Below are 20,149 nucleotides of genomic sequence, written 5' to 3'. Positions count from 1 at the left end.
GAATGGATAGGTGGATGGGCAGGTGAAAGGATGACAGATTAAAGTGATGGATGGATGGATTGATTGATGAGTGGATGACATGTGTTAATGTATGGCAGAGTGGATGAATGAGTGAATGGATGACAAGAGTAGATGGATGGCTGAATGGATGGCAGAGTGGATGGATGGCAGAGTGCATAGATGGTTGGATGATGGATGGCTAGATGGATGGCTGAGTGAGTATATAGATGGTAGAGTGGATGGGTGGATGGCAGAGAGGATAAATGGAACAGTGAATGGATGGATGGTAGAGTGGATAATGGATGGATGGCAGAGTGGATGATGGATGGATGGCAGAATGGAGAGAGGGATGACTGGGTGGATGGATGGATGGATACATGGCAAAGTGGATGGATGGATGGATACATGGCAAAGTGGATGGATGGATGGCAGACTGGATAGATGGATGGCTTGATGGATGTAATAGGGACGAATGAATGACAGATGAAAGAATGAATGACTGATATATTGTAAAGGTGAAATAGTGGATATCAAAAGGTGGTAGGGTGAAAGGATGCTTGGATGGAGGAGACAAGGGAGCTCAGCTAGGGTGGGTTGGGCTCACTTACTTGGTGCCATCAAAGCTTTAGTTCAAAATCGGGGAGTATGCTCATTTACTGGCTACTCTCTTGTTCAGAAACAAGGAGATGTGGTGCCACCCAGTGATCTAGATAAACTAAACATGGGGCAGTGCTATATAAACATTTGTAATATTCCGTTGCACTCCCTTGGACAAACAGTAAAAATAGTACAGCACCAAGAGTCGCATGCCAATGATGTCTGTTTTGTGTGATTCTAAGCATTGCATGATAGTGATAAGGAAAGCTAGTCGTGTCTTTTGTAAAATTTATATATTATAAAGCTCTCCAGTACAAACTTCAACACAATGTAAAGTAAGTACAGCTTTTCCGTATACCCATTGTTTACTCCTGGTTTCATTTGGTGGTATAACTTCATGCAAAGGCAGGACACATTAGTTAAGTAGATCTGGCTTTGTGTGTATTCCAGTTGTCTTTGAACTGTTCCCACCATGATAGTGGGTTTGTGCACCACATAGCAGAGAATTTGGTGCTGCACTCACGTCAACGTTTGACACAAAAATCATTTTATGTGGCAAAGTTGATTGAATCCCCCTCAATGCTACATAAGTACATGATCAAAATATGAGTAAATCATGGCTGTATTTATATAATATACTGTATACAGCTTAGCCACTAACTTAGACTATTTCCATGCTAAGGTATGAGCTGTAGGTAATGTAGTGCAATTGCATTCCAAAACAGACCCACATCTGCTGTTTTCTGCCCGCACCCATATCCATGCTATGGCTCTTTCTTCTTAGATGTATACCAATAATTTTCTAGGCTTACCCAAAATATTAGGTGTAGTGCCTCATTTAAAAAAATCTTGCCCTCCTTAAATGACAGTCTATTTACAGCAACATTCATGCTTCAATTCAAATATACGTATGATAGATTCCTTGCTAAAGGTAGGCATCCAAAACTTATAAATACTCTTTATAGTCTGCAGTTAAGTGAATCCCACAATCTCTGCCCCAACTGCTGACCAATAGGATTATAGACAACATATTATGTTTCTCGTCACTTCTAAACAAGAGACTTTTCACCCCCTTAATGTGATATACTTGTCCATTCTTTATGCACCCTATATCTGCGGTGAAAGCCTTTCTTCTCTTGGGTGGAGTATGAGGCTCTCCAGGATTGAGTCTTTTTTTTATACAGTATAAGTGTATAGTCAGAGGAAGGGCTCTGAGTAGCTAATATAGTTCATCTGTGTACAGCATTATGTGCTCCGGACATTTTGATATTGATGTATGTTATGCTGTGAGCAAATGTTTTTGATGAGTGAGGTCCTCTGTTTCGGATGCTTCATTCCCTGCCTAGTTGCCTTCAGTGTCTTAGGTCAGGCACAGCACATACTGCTTCTCTTTCCAAAGGTGTGCTCTTACCAGCAGGGCCCATCTCCCACTATGGGAGTGGAATCATTTTCAGAAGGTTCAGGTACACTGGCCTATTCACGTGTTAATGGGAAATTTATTATGTGCGAGGGTCATTGCCCTGAAGCCCTGCCTGTGTTTCTTCTCAAGGCAGATGATAGTAACATTCCCAATTGAAGGAAAGAGGAAGGAATATGAACACACACGCAGTTCATCTTCTCAGTAGGTCTAGGACTGATGTGTCAAAGGCTGCAGCTACCTCATCTCTAGACCTGAGCAGTAGTCCATATCATCCTCACCCATGGCTGTGGTTGTATTAGTAGACTTGAACCACACAAAAGTTCTTATGGTGAAGCAATGGAAGCCACTTCTCACATACATCTGTAAATCCCTCATTCCCACCAGTGCTGTGCTTGTGTCACTCCTCTTTGAAGCACTTTACATGAGCACCCGTTAAGTCATGTACAATTTCTTTAGGCACAGGGAGATAAAGTGATATGACCAGAATCAGAGTATGTCAAGCCAATGTAAAGAATCGAGTTCCAAGTTTGCAGCTCTAGCATAACGCCACATCCTCACTACATTTCCGGCTTGAAGACCTTCTCAGTCATAAGGCAGGTGGTTGAGCACAGCCTATGCTACTGCAGTATGTTGTAGTTAAACTAGTATGATCTTGGAAGGCAAACTATATTTAAATACACAGGAAGGGCAAACTGAAGTGGACACCAACATGAGGTGGCCCATTTTATAGCAGAACTTTACACCTTAGCTGAAGCACTAAGTCCAAACTGTAATAAGTGTGGGTGCCAATGAAGCAGTAAGGGCACTGTGAGTCCTAATGCAAGATAGGGATTTGGCGTCCTATCCATCTCCCCTGTTTTGGCTTTTGAAACATAGTCACTAATTAGGGTGAACCAGGACCCTGTGTCTCTGCACCTACTTCACTAAGGTTGATATATATCAGAGTCTGCATTTTACAATTGAATAAGGCCAAAGAGGCTCTGACAACTTCTTTATATAATGTGATCAGTAGTGGCAGCATCAGCGATTTTTCTTTTCCCCACCTCCTCTGTTGATAGTATGGACCCCTCACACACCCCACCCTCCTGTCAGCAATAAAAATAAGTGTCATGATGTGGTCTGTTTTGGCTGCATCATAGTGCTTTATTTTTTTAAATTTCAATTGCACCCATGCGTCAGATCAGGCACGCTGCCGTACAGCAGGGCAAAAAAACTCTGTCAAAGCCAGTAGCTGTCTTGTAGGTGACACCTGTTGGATTTGCCAATGCTTGTTATATGACTGTTCTTCACCCATCTCTGGGAATGAAGCTGCTTTAATTTGTAAAGCATTGGGAACAGTTTGGAAATTAAGCAATTCAAAGGATTTAAATGTAATTTCATTTTATGGCAATATTTGAATATATTTTCTAAGAATGCCACTAATGTTCTAAGAACATGCTTACCCATGCTGTGGGCATGACATTACTGTAGTTCGGTGTCTGAGAGAGTGTAGATGTTAGCACAATGCAAATATAGGAACTCACTCATCTAGCCATCATCTGAAGAACGTATTCCAAAGTGAATATTAATATGTAATCAAATTTGCAAAAAATGATCAGATCAGTTTATATTGTATCATGTTTTAATGCACCATCATTCTTTAATTGCAGATAAGGATCAAACTGCAATAGTGACATAATCTAAGATTTAAAAAGTACCCACATTGCTTTTAGCAATGTTTATAAAACCACTATACAATTTTTAAACTCAAATAGTCTAAATTCAAAATTTTCCTGTAAATCAAGGTTTACTCTAGGCCCCCCTGGAGGAGACTAATTGAGTTATGGAGTTATGGAACTTCCACATATGTGGTAACCGTTATAATACATTGTAATCAGTCAAAGCTTGCCCCGATACTTGCCTGCCACTATTAGAAGTGTTTCTGTGGGGCCATATTTTGTTATTATCTCTTATTCTGTTTATCTTAAACGATTAGTTTGACCTGTGCATGAGATTTTATTATTATTGGTAGATAGTCTTGTCTAAGCCTTCACAATGAGCAGCAAGGGCAAAAATAGTAAGCCCCTTGCCGCCCGCCCAATGACTAGACAATTAGCGGCAACGACCCAACCATTTCCGACCCTTACAGCCATTGATAAAATGCTTCAAAAAACAATAGGGTTAGTGGCAACAGCCATAGAAAATACTGAAAGGCGTCTTTCAATTACCCTCGCAATGCCCCCTCTTATATCTGTGGGTAATTGCTCCGTAGCCACAGCTAACCCTGCTGAATTTACGTCATTCCTTATGCCCTCCTTTTCTGATCTTCCTTGTGCTCAGACTGAGCCTGACAAAAATGTTCTAATAGAGGTTGCCCTGTCTCCAACTCCCCCGGCATGCATAAAGGCCCACAAACCCCATGCTAGAACTAAAAAGCAAAAACCGGTTAAAAAATTGGCTAAAAGATCAGCATCAACACCTGTTTATGTGCAGTCCGACCTGGGCCCTCCATCTCCTATCATAGGACCTCCTGTTTGGGCTACTCATCTAATAATTGATCTCCAGACACATATAGAACAGCTTATCAACACCCATTTTAAATCTTTGTTTACTAGGATTGATAAACTAGTCTCATTGATAAACAATAAAGACCTAGGGAGATCACAGTCAAGCCCTTCGACGGGGAATCCCGTTATTATAGGGGCTGCAGGAGTAACCAAGTCTGCTATTAAAGGCCCAATCCAAGGTGCAAGTATTTGCCCTGACATCCGCATACACGATTTGGCCCCTCAAAATATACCGAATCCTACAGTAGTCCCGACTGGTCTTGGTCTAACCACTGGCTCTAATTTGTCTTCAGCCGTATCGGGTGTGAAACAGCCTGGTTTACTTTCTATTCCAAAAATTCCCGGTATTCAGAGCCCAGATTCGGGTAGGCCTTTACATAATCCTCCCCAGAAATCTGATGTAAACGGAACATCAAAATCTCCTCCTCGCCCCCAGTTACCCCCAGAAGCGTCGCCGTATGTGGTTGTGCTCACGGGAGTACCTCCACTGGATAGTAATCGAGGGGAAACTTTCCCCGAGTTAAAGAATAAAACCATCTTCTGGCTAAGTAGACATAGACCTTTAATGGGAGCCGGCCAGGGGGAGATCCTATTTGTGCGAAGAGTCAGTTGGCTGGGGACTAGACCCAAAGATATTTGTGGCGATTGTGCAATTATCAACTTTAGGGATCCTAGAGTAGCTGGACACATATTAGCTAATGGAGGGCCTTTTAAGAGGGCACTATTAACACTTGTCACCTGGGGTATTTCTATTCTCGATTCCTTATATCGGGAAGGCCACAATCATCTCTCCCCCATCATGGTGGCAATGAATTCGACTACAACATCTCAGTGGGCAATAGATACAGTGCATTGAGCAACATAGATTGACCATTATCACCATTGCGTGCAGACGGAACGTTCCCGAAGCGGTGTGGGAGTCACGCTGTGGAGGGTTTGAGTCTAGAGGAGGGGTCCCTTGAGCAGTTTGCTAGAACCAAGGTGGGTAGTGTAATTATACCCCCATCTTGCTAAAATTTTGGCCTAACAGGAGGTGAAAAGGAGTTGGACACTCGTATACACATAGCACCTCCACCTCTTAGTGTGTTCCAACTCCTCGAGGATTCCCCTGTCCACGTGGTGCCACGTAGACCACTAATCGGGTCTTGGAACATAGCAGGGATAGGGTCTAAGCTGCATAATCCGGAATGGGGAGAGCTGATGGATAGTTACGACTTATGTCTGTTCCAAGAGACTTGGTTATTATCTGCGCCAGTGAGGGTAGGATACGTGTCTTTTTATTCTCCAGCAGTGCAGGGACCCAGGGGAAGACCCTCGGGAGGCTTATGCATCTGGGTTGCCTCCCATTTAGGTTGTTCAGCTAAGAAAATAGACTCTCATTGCCCGGACACCCTATGTATTATACTTAATTTTCAGGATGGTTTATCACTGGCAGTGATCAACATTTATTTACGTCCCCAACCGCACCAGTTGGGTTTATCAATTTTGGATGCCCTAGAGGTTTCCCCTTGTTGTATCATAAAATCATTGGTGCCGATCTCAACTGCCACTTTGAACCGCTAATGGGGATCCCCTCGGTAACCTCGAACGAGGATGAAAATTGGCTGATCCCGGACTGCACTATGTACCCCGAAAAGCGCGTACTGCCTTTGGCCCTTGCGATCAACAAGTTGGTTGTTTTACATTCTCTAAGGGCTTGTAATGGCAGACTCCTCCCAGATGTTCCGGGTTTAAGCACTTTTAACAGACCAAGGAAAAGCACGACTATAGATTATATCCTGGTAAATGTAGAATTTTGTGCCAGATTGAGTGCTTTTTCTGTCATCCAAAGGGATGATAGTGACCATAACTTATTGTCACTAGAATAATTAAATACTCTGGGCCACCGTAACGAATTTGCAGGTGCTGAGATTACCAGTAACTCGAACTTGGTTATAGCGGCAGGTGGTAGACGAATTAGGTGGGCGAAGATCGCGTTAGCACCTGACAAGTTAGAGGAACTATATTGTCATGTTGTACGCTCTCTAACAGAAGTTCTTCACCTCTTGAGCTCTAATGGCGATCCCCCCCATTTCCATCTCCAGGGTTTGCAGTGCATTCACAAGAAGCTTCTTGGCTCCCTGACCGGTTATTTTTATACCACTGATATTAAAAGGAAAAGGGTAAATAAGCGTGATCACTGGTTTAATAAAAATTGTAGACTGGCAAAAATTACCCTGCTTAAGGAGGTTAAATCGGGGTCCCAGTCAAGCATTAGAAATGCCAGGGAAATCTACAAAACTTTGATCAAGGAGGCCAGGTTTGAGTGGGAGGCCTCAAGGTGGGAAAGTATTAAAGCAGCCCTGGAAGCTCGAGACTTTAGGTCCTTCTGGAACCTTGTACAAGTGGGGTCGGCTGAAGGGTTGTCTGCCATCACACCTAACCTTAGCGAAGAGGTTTGGCTGGATCACTTCAAATCTCTTTCTTCACTTATTAACTCTGAATCTCGAGTAGATCCAGTGACTCAAACAAGCATTTGTGAACCAGTACACTTGGAGGCCTTGCGCCTTGTTTGCCCACCCTGCTCCCTCCTTGAAGTTCAGGTGGCCCTCAAAAGTTTGACTCTAGGGAAAGCTCCAGGCCTCGATAGGATCCCTGGCGATTTATATATTAGTGAACAAAAGGTCTGGGCCCCCTATATTTGGGTTTATTTTAACGCCATTCTACAGGGCTTGGAGATCCCCTCCACTTGGCTGGGAGCCGAAATTATCCCAATTCACAAAAAAGCTTCCCCTCTCGACCCGGCTAACTACCGCCCCATTAGTTTGATTGACGTCCTCCAGAAATTATTTGCCCGCTTTCTTTTATCAAGGTTGCAGAGCTGGATGGACGAACATCACATACTAACCTCCCTTCAAGCTGGCTTTCGTGCAAAAGTTTCCACCATTGACCAACTGTTCAGATTACAGTTGGTCTACAGGAAGACGGTCACTATTGGGGCAGGTAGCTTGTATCTGATTTTTGTGGACCTTCGGTCCGCATTTGACCTGGTCGAAAGGGATAAACTCTGGGCAATCCTGTTGCAGATGGGTGCTCCGGCCTACCTGTGCCATCTATTTAAACGTATGCACCAAGGTACATACGCAAGGGTGAGATTTGGGAGGTGTGGGGAGCTGTCGGCTCCGTTCCCGGTGGAAAAGGAAGTAAGGCAGGGGTGCGTTTTGGCCCCCACGCTCTTCTCGCTCTTCCTAAATGGGTTGATAGACCACCTATATGGAGCAAGAGATCTGGACTCTCCAAGTTTAGCAGGGCGGAAGATACCTGCCCTAATGTTCGCTGATGATACCCTCTTATTGTCAAAAACATCTACAGGTATATAGCGCACATTAGAGGCTTTTTGCTCCTTTTGTAGACTGAGGAACCTGGAGATTAACTTTTCTAAAACCAAGTTTATGGTTTATAACATCAATTTAGCCAATTGTCCCCTCCCTCACTTGGATGGAACTGCTTTGGACCGAGTGTCCACCTTCGATTATTTGGGGGTCACATTAAATGATTGACTGGATTGGGGATCTCATATGGTTAAGGTTAACCTGAAGCTGGCCCAATCAACTGGCGGTATTCTAAAGGTTTTTAATGACTCCTCTTCTAAGCTGTTGAGTCCGCCCATGGAAATTTATAAAACCCAGGCGAGAGGGGGAGCACTTTACGGTGCAGAGTTATGGGGTCATGTCAGTGCTGCCCCCCTATCTCTCACTGAGAATAGTTTTATTAGGCGCCTTTTGAGACTCCCTATGAGTACCCCCTGACCCCCCTTCGGTTGGACATGGGCTTGGTTCCCATTCAGGAGATTGTCTCAAATCGCCCCCTCCTGTATTGGAGACGCTTATGGTCGACCCCTGAGCTCTCCAGTTACAGGGAGGACCTAGGGGACCTTTTGTCCAGGGGGAGCAAGGTTAAAATTCCATGGCTAAACTACATCAAGCAACTTTGTTATGCTCTAGGTAGGGGGGACATGTGGTCGTCCTCCGAGGAGACCTGTGCCCTGTACTCCAAGAAATTTCTGAGTGTGGCTTTCAAGCGCTACCGTATGGAATATATAACAACAAACTCTTCCACGGGTAGGCTGACTGACACCTTTTTGGATATCAAAGTCCATCCTCATTTTGAGAAATTTTTGGATGATATCCAGCCTCCCCTGGCCAAGAAACTACTTATTCAGTTTAGATATCGTTCATTGCCTCTTAAGGGCGTAACACATAAGTGGTCAAACGCCCTATATACCACGAGTTCCTGCCCAGGTTGTGCGTGTAGCAGAGAGACAGATTTGCATGTCTTGCTCTTCTGCCCCTTTTACGGCAAGGCAAGAGCAAAATGGATAATTCAACTTTGAAAGTCTAGGGGGTTTAAGGACTACAGGGAGGTATTTAGAATTCTCAAATATGATACCATCCCCCTGATAGTGTTTGCGACTGCTAGATTTATTTTGTCTATGTGGCACTCGAGGTGTAAAAAATTAAAATCTGAAAGTACACAAACTATTGTTCCTGCAATAGTTTAAATACTGTAATGAATGTGGTCTTCTATATATATTATAGTTAGGGATTGACCATTAGGAGTGCTGTGCCCTTTTTAATGTATCTAAAGAAATTTTATGATCCTTTTTTGATTTGGTTATGAACTTCTTATGTGTCAGGACGTCAATGTATGATCTTTTAAATATATTTGTTTTTAGTTGTAACTGTGCTTTTTTTATTGTATATTTGTATATATGTCTTTTTATGGTTTTTTACCGATAATAAAAGCCTTTGACTGACTGACTGGTTTACTTTATTAAATGGGGAAAATGTTACTTTGCATGAAAAATAGTTTTTAACACAGGGTTTTGCAGCTTTTCCTTTGAAATTTCTTTGCTTTCTGCAGCTAACTTGTGTTCCTGATGAACAAAGTGTAAATGCAAAGTGTGTTTAAGACTTCAGTACCGCCTCCTGTCTACAGGGGCAGAGCTGAGCAGAAATATACACACACTTTATGCAACACATGTTCCTACAAGACAATTTTTTAAAAAGTTGTAAAAATTGACACGGATGTTCCTGAAGCCATTTTTGATCATTTAAAGGACATTGTTCAGGTCCCCACAGTGCAATCAAGTCCCCACAGCATGAGTGTGTTATCACACCCAAGTCCCCACAAGGATAGTAACACAAACCCTCTCACACACACACACACACACTCTCTCACACACACACGCACTCACACACACACACTCTCTCACAAACACACACACACTCTCTCACACACACACTCTCTCACACACCCACTGTCACACAAACACTCACTCATTCGCACTCACACGCACTCACACGCACTCCCATGCACTCACACACATACATTCACGAACTCTCTCACGCACACTTTCACACACACACTGTCTCACATTCACACTCACTCTCACACTCTTCCCCCATTCGCTCTCTCTCACACTCCCCCCAAGCTAGTGCTGAAGCATGAATGGGGCACCGTGAAAGCATGACCTGGGACTTTGTCACTTCAGTTGAAGACTTCTCTACTTTTGAAGTTGAGTTCAGCGTGAGTGACGCCTCATCATTTCCAGACAGCGCTGACGTCACAGATGACGAGCACAAATTAACTGTCAATCACTGAGAGCCGCAGGCCGCCATTTCTTATTTCTGTGTCCTGCCTCAGCTTTCAGCAAAGCGCTGCTCCCAGCTTTGTGGTGGAGGGGCATTGTGTGGCTGCCGATGTAGGAACAAGTTTTGAATTACCATTTATGTAGCCGTTGATTACAAATCACCCCAGCCAATTATAGCTCAGGCCCCATCCAGCCTCTGTCATTGAGAAACAATGCAATTTCATGCATAGGGCGCAAGCTCTCTGCTCTCCGGAGCACAGCACACAGAGCGTTCCTTTATTCAACGTATACACGAGGGAGGCCGGGAAAGCCTTTACATTTGCATCTATAAATTCATTTTGTCACATTGTTGACTAAAGCATAAGGTGTTTCCCATTTATGTTGCATGCAACACATCTTAAGGGAAGGTCAGCGCACGGCGCCCATCCCCGAGCCTCATTAGGCCAGAGTAACCACATCCCCTGGAGCTGAATTGAACTAAAAAGGAGAGGGGCCATCATCTCCTGGGGCCACAGGTGGGTACCCCATTGCCTACAGGGGGGCACCCTCAAACCACCGGTTGGGGATTGCTGGGGAAGCCCCAGGCCTGCACGGCCCCAGCTGGCTCCCTGCATGATGCGGGAGGCGGCATTGCTCCTGCTTGGAGGAAGCAGCTGTGTTTTGTATGCTCCCTCCGCATGGAAGCAATATCTGTTCAAATTAGTGATAGTAATGTATATTTCACTGAACTCCACCATAATATTGCAATTTAACTTGAAATAACAAAGAGGGAAATGGGGCACGACACTAATGATGTAGGAGGAAATAACAAGCATTGGCATAGCCAATAGGTCTTGCCTTTGGGACCTTATAAGTGTTTAGTTATGCAGCACAATATCCTTGGTGCAACAACATTAACTTTTGCATGGCTAAGCACTTATAAGGTCCCAAAGGCAAGACCTATTGGCTATGCCAATGCTTGTTATTTCCTCCTACATCATTAGTGTCGTGCCCCATTTCCCTCTTTGTTATTTCAAGTTAAATTGCAATATTATGGTGGAGTTCAGTGAAATATACATTACTATCACATTGAGGCACCAAGTTTGTTGCATCTCCAGTAAGGAACTGACATATCACCTCCCCTGCGCAGCAGTAAGGAATTGATGCATTACCTCCCCCGGAGCAAGGAACTGATGCATCACCTTCCCTGAGTGTAAGTAACCGATGCATCACCTTCACTGCGGCCCGTTTGTTTGTTTGCGTGACGCACCCAAGGTACTTTGTGTGAAAAGTGTTGCATCTGTAGTTTGCTTTGAACTGAACTATTTCTACCATCTGAAAATCATATTTTTCATTAGTGTAATGTGGATTTTTGTCGTTTGGTCTTGTTTTGTGTCGAGATAAAGATTACTTATTTTTCTAAGCTGGTGTACTGTCCATTTGTAAGGATTTCACTGTATTACTGTATGTGTTCACAAATGCTTTACACACAGGTGCCGATTACGATCCTGTAAAAACCGGGTACGAACCGTCGGACGGAGCATATTCTCCGTCCAACGCGTACCCGGTCGGAACAAGATACAAAAATGGAAGTACGATTCACACGGAAATACTATTTCCGTACGATTCGTACAAAACACCGACCGGCGAAAATATACATACAAATGTGATCCGGGAAAGCGCCGACGTGACGTCGGGACGCACGCAGCCTGCCATTCACGAACCAGGAAGTACGATTCGCACCGACGTCATACCGCACGGAGAATATTTTCCGGCAGCCAAAAACTGCCGGGAAATCAGGACGACGCGAACAAGGAGTACCTGCACGCGACGGACAGACATGGACCCGAACCTACGTGTCATCCCGGCCCTCATAGCAGTCGACCTCCTCTACAGGTTCTGCCGCAGACGCCGCAGAAGGTCAGAACAACAAAGGGAGGAGGGAAAGGGGGGGGCAGGAGCAGGGGCAGGCCACAAAACCCCCACCCAAGTCACACAGCACACATGCCCTGGACATACCTGACCCCCAGGCCCTGGTCACTACGAGGGGGTGGGGGCGTGTCCAGCAAAGCCAGCGTCCGCCACAACGGAAGTGGTTGACGACGCGAACCGGTAACACAACAATACAGGTACGTCCCGTACCCACGCCTTAAGAGTGTGGGTACGAGACGTACCACGCCCACACCTACGTCACCCCAACAATGGCGGGACGGCTGTACCCACGTGGCAAAGGCCTGGGTACGGCCCGCACAAGCATTCCACAGCATGGGTACGGATATGTACGGACCGTACCCCCACCCCCGTATGCATGGAGCGCACCCCCCATCCCAACAGTGTACGTATGGACCGTACCCCCACCCCCGTATGCATGGAGCGTACCCCCCATCCCAACAGTGTACGTACGGACCGTACCCCCACCCCCGTATGCATGGAGCGTACCCCCCATCCCAACAGTGTACGTACGGACCGTACCCCCACCCCCGTATGCATGGAGCGTACCCCCCATGCCAACAGTGTACGTACGAACCGTACCCCCACCCCGTATGCATGGAGCGTACCCCCACCCCAACCGTGTATGTACGACCCGTACCCTCACCCGCGTACGTATGGAGCGTACCCCCACCCCAACCGTGTATGTGCAACCCGTACCCTCACCCACGTATGTATGGAGCGTACCCCCACCCCAACCATGTATGTACGACCCGTACCCTCACCCGCGTATGTATGGAGCGTACCCCCACCCCAACCGTGTATGTACGACCCGTACCCTCACCCGCGTATGTATGGAGCGTACCCCCACCCCAACCGTGTATGTACGACCCGTACCCTCACCCGCGTATGTATGGAGCGTACCCCCACCCCAACCGTGTACGTACGGACCGTACCCCCACCCGCGTATGCATGGAGCGAACCCACACCCGTGTATGTTCTAAGCGTACATATCCTGAAATAGGAGGGTTGGGTGCAGAGTCCTCCCAGCAGTGCCCAGACACAGGAGGGGTGGGTGCCTAACACTCACAGCAGTGCCCAGACACAGGAGGGGTGTGTGCAGAGTCCTCCCAGCAGTGCCCAGACACAGGAGGGGTGTGTGCAGAGTCCTCCCAGCAGTGCCCAGACACAGGAGTGGTGGGTGCCTAACACTCACAGCAGTGCCCAGACACAGGAGGGGTGGGTGCCTAACACTCACAGCAGTGCCCAGACACAGGAGGGGTGGGTGCCTAACACTCACAGCAGTGCCCAGACACAGGAGGGGTGTGTGCAGAGTCCTCCCAGCAGTGCCCAGACACAGGAGGGGTGGGTGCCTAACATTCACAGCAGTGCCCAGACACAGGAGGGGTGTGTGCAGAGTCCTTCCAGCAGTGCCCAGACACAGGAGGGGTGTGTGCAGAGTCCTCCCAGCAGTGCCCAGACATAGGAGGGGTGTGTGCAGAGTCCTCCCAGCAGTGGCCAGACACAGGAGGGGTGTGTGCAGAGTCCTCCCAGCAGTGCCCAGACACAGGAGGGGTGTGTGCAGAGTCCTCCCAGCAGTACCCAGACACAGGAGGGGTGGGTGCCTAACACTCCCAGCAGTGCCCAGACACAGGAGGGGTGTTTGCAGAGTCCTCCCAGCAGTGCCCAGACACAGGAGGGGTGGGTGCCTAACACTCACAGCAGTGCCCCTGCAAAGAAAAGGGTGGAGTACCCACAGATCCAATGCCCACAAATGTCAGTCAGGTGCACAAAGATCCTGCAGTACATGTACCACATGTGTGCGAGGCTGGGAGTATACACATGCATAGCGCCGAAAAGAAAACATGTCCACATGAAGTCATGACAACAGTCTACATACACAAGTACAGTGACCACCAAGGACGCCACGAATGATGCAGGTGGAGACATCGCTCAGCATGCATGGCCCAAGTCTAACGAGTCCGTCACACACCCAGCCAATGTAGACACAGCTCAGCACCACATATTGGAATGACCCTGCAGGGAAGATGTCAGGTTACACAGAGGAAGGAACACACCTTGGGACGATGTCACCATGCAGTAACTGCTTACATGAACAAAGTTATGTAGCCAACAGCTTGTGATGGCACACAGATACCAGGGTCCACCCTATGACTAGCACAAGACTACAATTCCCACACACCCAACACATTATCACCATCCAAAATAATGGAGCAGGTCCACCAACAGCAATACCAGACAGACAGTAGTGTACTAAGGAAAAAGAAATTGCTTTATTCAGCATCCAAAAATCTGTTTGTCCCTTGAAAGTTCAAAATGTACAATGCCCATAGGGCAATCCAAAGTTCAAATCCAGGTGGGGGACACAGTGGGACGCGTGTCCCCTAGCTTGCCTGCACAGTCAGACTCCTTTGTCTTCCAGAGGGGGGGGGCATCATGTGGGGGGGAAGGACCAGGCACCGCAGGGACATGAGGGCGAAGGGTAGGCGTCGTGGGTGCAGGGACGGAGGACTCCACCACAGGGGGTGGGGCAGCGCCAAAGGCGGAGGTCAGGATGGCGCTGCACACCTTAGCAAGGTCCTCCAGCGACTCCCCTACACCCGAAGGAACCACAGGCCCCAAGGAGGGGGGCGGGGTCGGAGGGATGGGTCGCAGCGCCACTGGGGGAGAGTGTGGACAGGGGGGGGGGACTCAACCACCCTGACCGGGGACTCCTTTGACCGCTTGCGGGGTGGTGTCACTGTGGGGTTCAGGGACAGAGCGGCCATGAAGGAGTCTTTGCTGGATTTGTGGCCAGGAGAGGTGTGGGGAGGGGATTTGGAGGGAGTGGATTTTGTGGAATACGGACTCCCACTCTGGCTGCGTGTCTTACGTTTGCCCCCCGACCCAGTGGGTGTGCCTACTTCACCCTGTGTGTGCGTGCCAGGAGGTGTGCGTTTGACCTTCTCTGCTGGTGTGGTGCCTGTGTCTGTTGTGGTGGGTGCATGCTGACGTCTGGGTGTACGTGGGACAGGCATGGTAGTGGGCAGTGTGGATGGGTCAGGGGTAGGGGGTTGGACGAAGCGCTGCAGGAGACCCACTGCTGCAGTCAGTGTCGAGTCAATGGACCTCAGCAAGTTGCGTTGGTCAGCCTGCGATGAGAACATGCCCTCCAAGTATGCCTCCATGTTGTTCAGCACTTGGCTGTGGCCATGGAGGACATTAAGCATCGCAGCCTGACCAACCTGCAACTGCCGCTGGATGTCCACAGACTCGGCATTGGCGGCAGCAGTGGAGACAGGGGCAGGGGGTGCGGTGCCTTGCAGGAAGGAGACATGTGGTGACTGGGCACGCTGGGAAGGGACACAAGCAAGTGGGAGGCGGCTGATGGCAATGGAGGGGGCGGGGAGAGATGTTGTGCCGCTGTCAGCTGCTGGTGCAGCCTCCGCCCACTCGGAGAGCTCATCCTCGGACCCGTCAGCTTCATATTCTGTGGTGGCAGTGGACAGGTCCTCGGTCTCACTCTCCTCTGCCTCAGTTCCACTCGATGTGCCAGCCAAGATGTCACCGCTGGCACTGGTGCTCGGTCCCTCCGCTCCGTCTGTGCTTATGTCTCCCTCCGTGTCCCCCGACGATGCTGTGGGCAAGGTGAAGAGACAGCAATTAATCATACACCTGTATACATATGTCACATGAGTCCAATCTACATAGGTTACAGTGCATAGCCTGAAAAGAAAGATGAGTAACATCTACAAAACAAGGTACATATGTAGGCCCTGCAACACACAGTTGGTTGACCCACCATGCCACTGAAATACCATGGAGAGCATGACACAATAGCAAATGACATGAAATGGATTTTGACAGAGGAGCCAGGCTCTGGGGACAATCCAGCACTGCATCTGCACCACACAGCGTTGCCGAAAATAGGGATGAGCAGGGACCATATCCATGAACTTTAGGCACATGCTGCATAGGTAATACTGAAAACATGCCCACCATGACTGGCTCACTGCACCTTGAGTGTATGTCCAGACAAACATCACACACTGGCCAGACCTAGCAAGGAGATATCAGGTTTTGACATGTAGGCTTTGCCCGCACCAACCACCCCCTACATGAGACAATTTGTTGAGACACAGGAAGCACTTACATCTCTTAGTCTGGGTGAAATACACATGGGCTGGATAAATGCAAGATTGGACACAAAATACCCAAGGTGCGACTGTCCAAATAATCATGTACAATCATCATCAGTTGATTGTAACAAGACACACAGGCACTGGCCACCGTGAGTATGAACAAGGAAAATCAGGTCAGGCTGTACAGTGGACACTTGTACTACATTTTACGTCAATATACATGGTGCCAGGGGACAATGGCACAGAGCACAACCTATGCTGTAGACACTAAGAGTGTCCACATTTTGTGATGACACACATGACACCTAGGAAAATATGCCCCAGGGGGCAGTAGTGGCCACACAACTCCATGGTCCTGAATGGGAATGACTGCAACACACGCCACCATCCCTGCACTATGCGTATCGCACACTCATGCACATTATGTCACAGGCCACAACATAGGACATGCGTGCTGTAAGGCATGACACTTGAGAGACTAACTCCCATGTCTGGACTCAGCATCAGTGCCAACTGACATGGAACCCACAAGTACTGAACTGGACAGGGCACAGGCAAGGTCCCAAAACCTGTTACACACCACCCCCACACATGATGCTACAGGCATTGTTCACGTGGATAAAGTGCCAGCCTAGATAACCTTGTGAAGGAGTGACTACACACAGACCAGGGAACACATTGCAAGGAGGGGAAGGGAGGCAGGAGAGCACCGCTATACTGTGGGTAACAGGATCTGCATAGCACCTTTAAACCCTGGCAGTGTATCCATGCAACTGTGCACTTACAAATGCTGGTGACACACAACAAACACACATGTACCTACCCCCTTCCTGCTGCTGCTTCTCCTGTAAGCGCCTGTCCAAGTCTGGAAAGACCACCGCCAGCACACGCTTGTGGATGTGGGTCAGACCGCGGCGCCCGCGGTTCTTATGGGTCTCAGGTGAGTCCCCCAGCAGGACCCGTGCGATCCTCCGCGTCCAGCACCGGATATCCTGCCAGCGTTTTCTCACCTGGGCCAGGCGCCGCTTGCGACCGTCCGTCCTCCTCACGGCACTGACGGCGTTCATCCAGATCTGCTTCTTGGCAGAGGCGCCTACCTGTGAGGATGAACAAGTGACACTACATCAATACACCTGGCACATGTCACAGAGACACATATTAGAACAAATTTGCTGTTTACAACAAGGCATAGTATGCATCCAACGCATTGCACCTTTGTCATAGGGACATGATCCTCTGGGGAAGGGCAAAAGCAGTACGTGCCATTGAAAGTACATAGGTGGAATGAGGGCAACGACACAATCAATGATCCTGGCTCACACTGTGCATCACAAGCTACACCAGGATTATGTGCAGCACCTCAAAGCAGTCACATGCCACAGGCCACTGACGCTACCTCAGCAGAGTACACAGACACACACAGGCACAGGACATTCACCTGCCATTGCCAAATGCAGCTACAAACCTCACTCTGCACATGTGCCACTAGACGGGGGGGGGCTCACAGGTGTGGGGCTGGCTCTGCACGTCAGACACACAGCACTGCTCCCTGCTCACATCACATGGGCAGGGTATATCCATCCCTCATGCAGCTTGGGTGCTACACTCCACATATGCACCCACCCACATGACAGGGGACTTACACACACACCGATGTCCAGGGTACGAACACATCATGTGGACACTCTCAGCACAGGTACACAGAACCAACACACATCTGTGGGTACAGTCACCTGTCACACTGGGCTGACCACATAATCACATGAGGACTGTAGAGGCTACATTCCCAGGAGGATAAGACAGGCAGAATGTGGCATGCACCATGCAGTGATTGTCACAGTAAACACAATGCAAGTGAGGACGGCAGACATGCACCACAGCATGCTCTGGCTGGGAGACATCAGGCATTCCCCCCCTGGGACCCCCCCTACAGTACATTGCATGTGTGTCACACCTGGACACAATGCCAGAAGTCACAGTCACAAAAAAGGGACACAGTCTGTGCTAGTGGACTCTGCACTCACCTGATACCCTGGTCGCCCATACAGCAGTGGGTACTGTGGGAGGATCACATCCAGCAATGCCAGGTTCTCCTCCAGGGTGAAAGGCTGTGCCTTCTCCACAGACCTTGACATGGTTCCAGGGAATCAGGAGCAGCAGCTGGGTCGTAGAATCCAAAGATGTGCAGGCAAGTGCTCTCTCATGGGACCTGGCTGCCTTATATCTGCCTTGCTGGCCTGTTTCATGCACAGGAGTACAGAGTGATTGGTCACTCACATTTGCATCCTATGTTTCCTCCAATCCCTTCAAACCTAGCACAGTCAGTGGGTTTTTATTGGTTTTTTTCTTGAGCATGATGTCAACTCCAGAACCACATTGCAACAAAGTAGATTCATTCAAACTGACTTTTGCTGTGCACCTGCAGAAAAAAATTCATACTTTAAACTTGGTCTCCATGACAACCAGCATGCATGTAGGCCTTTATACTTGTCCCTCATGTGTCCCCTATGTAATTTGGAGATTCACACACAGGTACGGTGCGTTCCGGGGCCCTAGGGCACCCCAAATGCATAGCAACGGCCCGTACAGGCGTGTGTACGGTCCGTATCACTATGGGTACGCATACGCGAGCACACCCAAAGTGATAGTGAGCGTACATGCGTGTGTACGGTCCGTATCACTATGGGTGTGCTGGCGTATGCGTACCCATAGTGATACGGACCGTACACGCGCGCGTACGCTCACTATCACTATGGGTGTGCTGGCGTATGCGTACCCATAGTGATACGGACCGTACACGCGCACGTACGCTCACTATCACTATGGGTACGCATACGCGAGCACACCCATAGTGATAGTGAGCGTACACGCGTGTGTACGGTCCGTATCACTATGGGTGTGCTGGCGTATGCGTACCCATAGTGATACGGACCGTACACGCGCGCGTACGCTCACTATCACTATGGGTACGCATACGCGAGCACACCCATAGTGATAGTGAGCGTACACGCGTGTGTACGGTCCGTATCACTATGGGTGTGCTGGCGTATGCGTACCCATAGTGATACGGACCGTACACACGCGCGTACGCTCACTATCACTATGGGTGTGCTGGCGTATGCTTACCCATAGTGATACGGACCGTACACGCGCGCGTACGCTCACTATCACTATGGGTGTGCTCGCGTATGCGTTATGCGTACCCATAGTGATACGGACCGTACACGCGTGTGTACGGTCCGTATCACTATGGGTGTTCTGGCGTATGCGTACCCATAGTGATACGGACCGTACACGCGCGCGTACGCTCACTATCACTATGGGTGTGCTGGCATATGCGTACCCATAGTGATACGGACCGTACACGCACGCGTACGCTCACTATCACTATGGGTGTGCTCGCTTATGCGTACCCATAGTGATACGGACCGTACACCCGTGTGTATGGTTCGTATCACTATGGGTGTGCTGGCGTATGGGTACCCATAGTGATACGGACCGTACACGCGCGCGTACGCTCACTATCACTATGGGTAGGCCTACGGCAGCACTCCCATAGTGATAGGGAACGTACACAGGCCCTCGGAGCGAATGTACGGTGCCTTTCACACATCACAGTGGTGACAGGCAGCACACAGGAAGGAATAGAGCTGACATACTTGTCCATGGATGGACATCAAGGCATTGTCTGGGCAGTACTACATGTGTGGGGCACAGGTTTGAAAGGCTGTGATGTGGCACATTACTTTTCAACAGGGTACTATCCCGGCACTCCAAGTAACAAAATCATGTATCACACAGTAAAGTGAAGGGTGAGCCGTCTGACGTAGCCTAATTAATAGTTACAACTTCCCCCACAATCGTTCCGAAATAAACAGTACCGTACCAATGAAATTCAATCATA

Source organism: Triturus cristatus, chromosome 1_1 (assembly GCF_964204655.1).
Source record: "Triturus cristatus chromosome 1_1, aTriCri1.1, whole genome shotgun sequence".
Classification (NCBI taxonomy): Eukaryota; Metazoa; Chordata; class Amphibia; order Caudata; family Salamandridae; genus Triturus; species Triturus cristatus.
The sequence above is the reverse complement of the archived record's forward strand: the minus strand, read 5'-3'. Positions refer to the sequence as shown.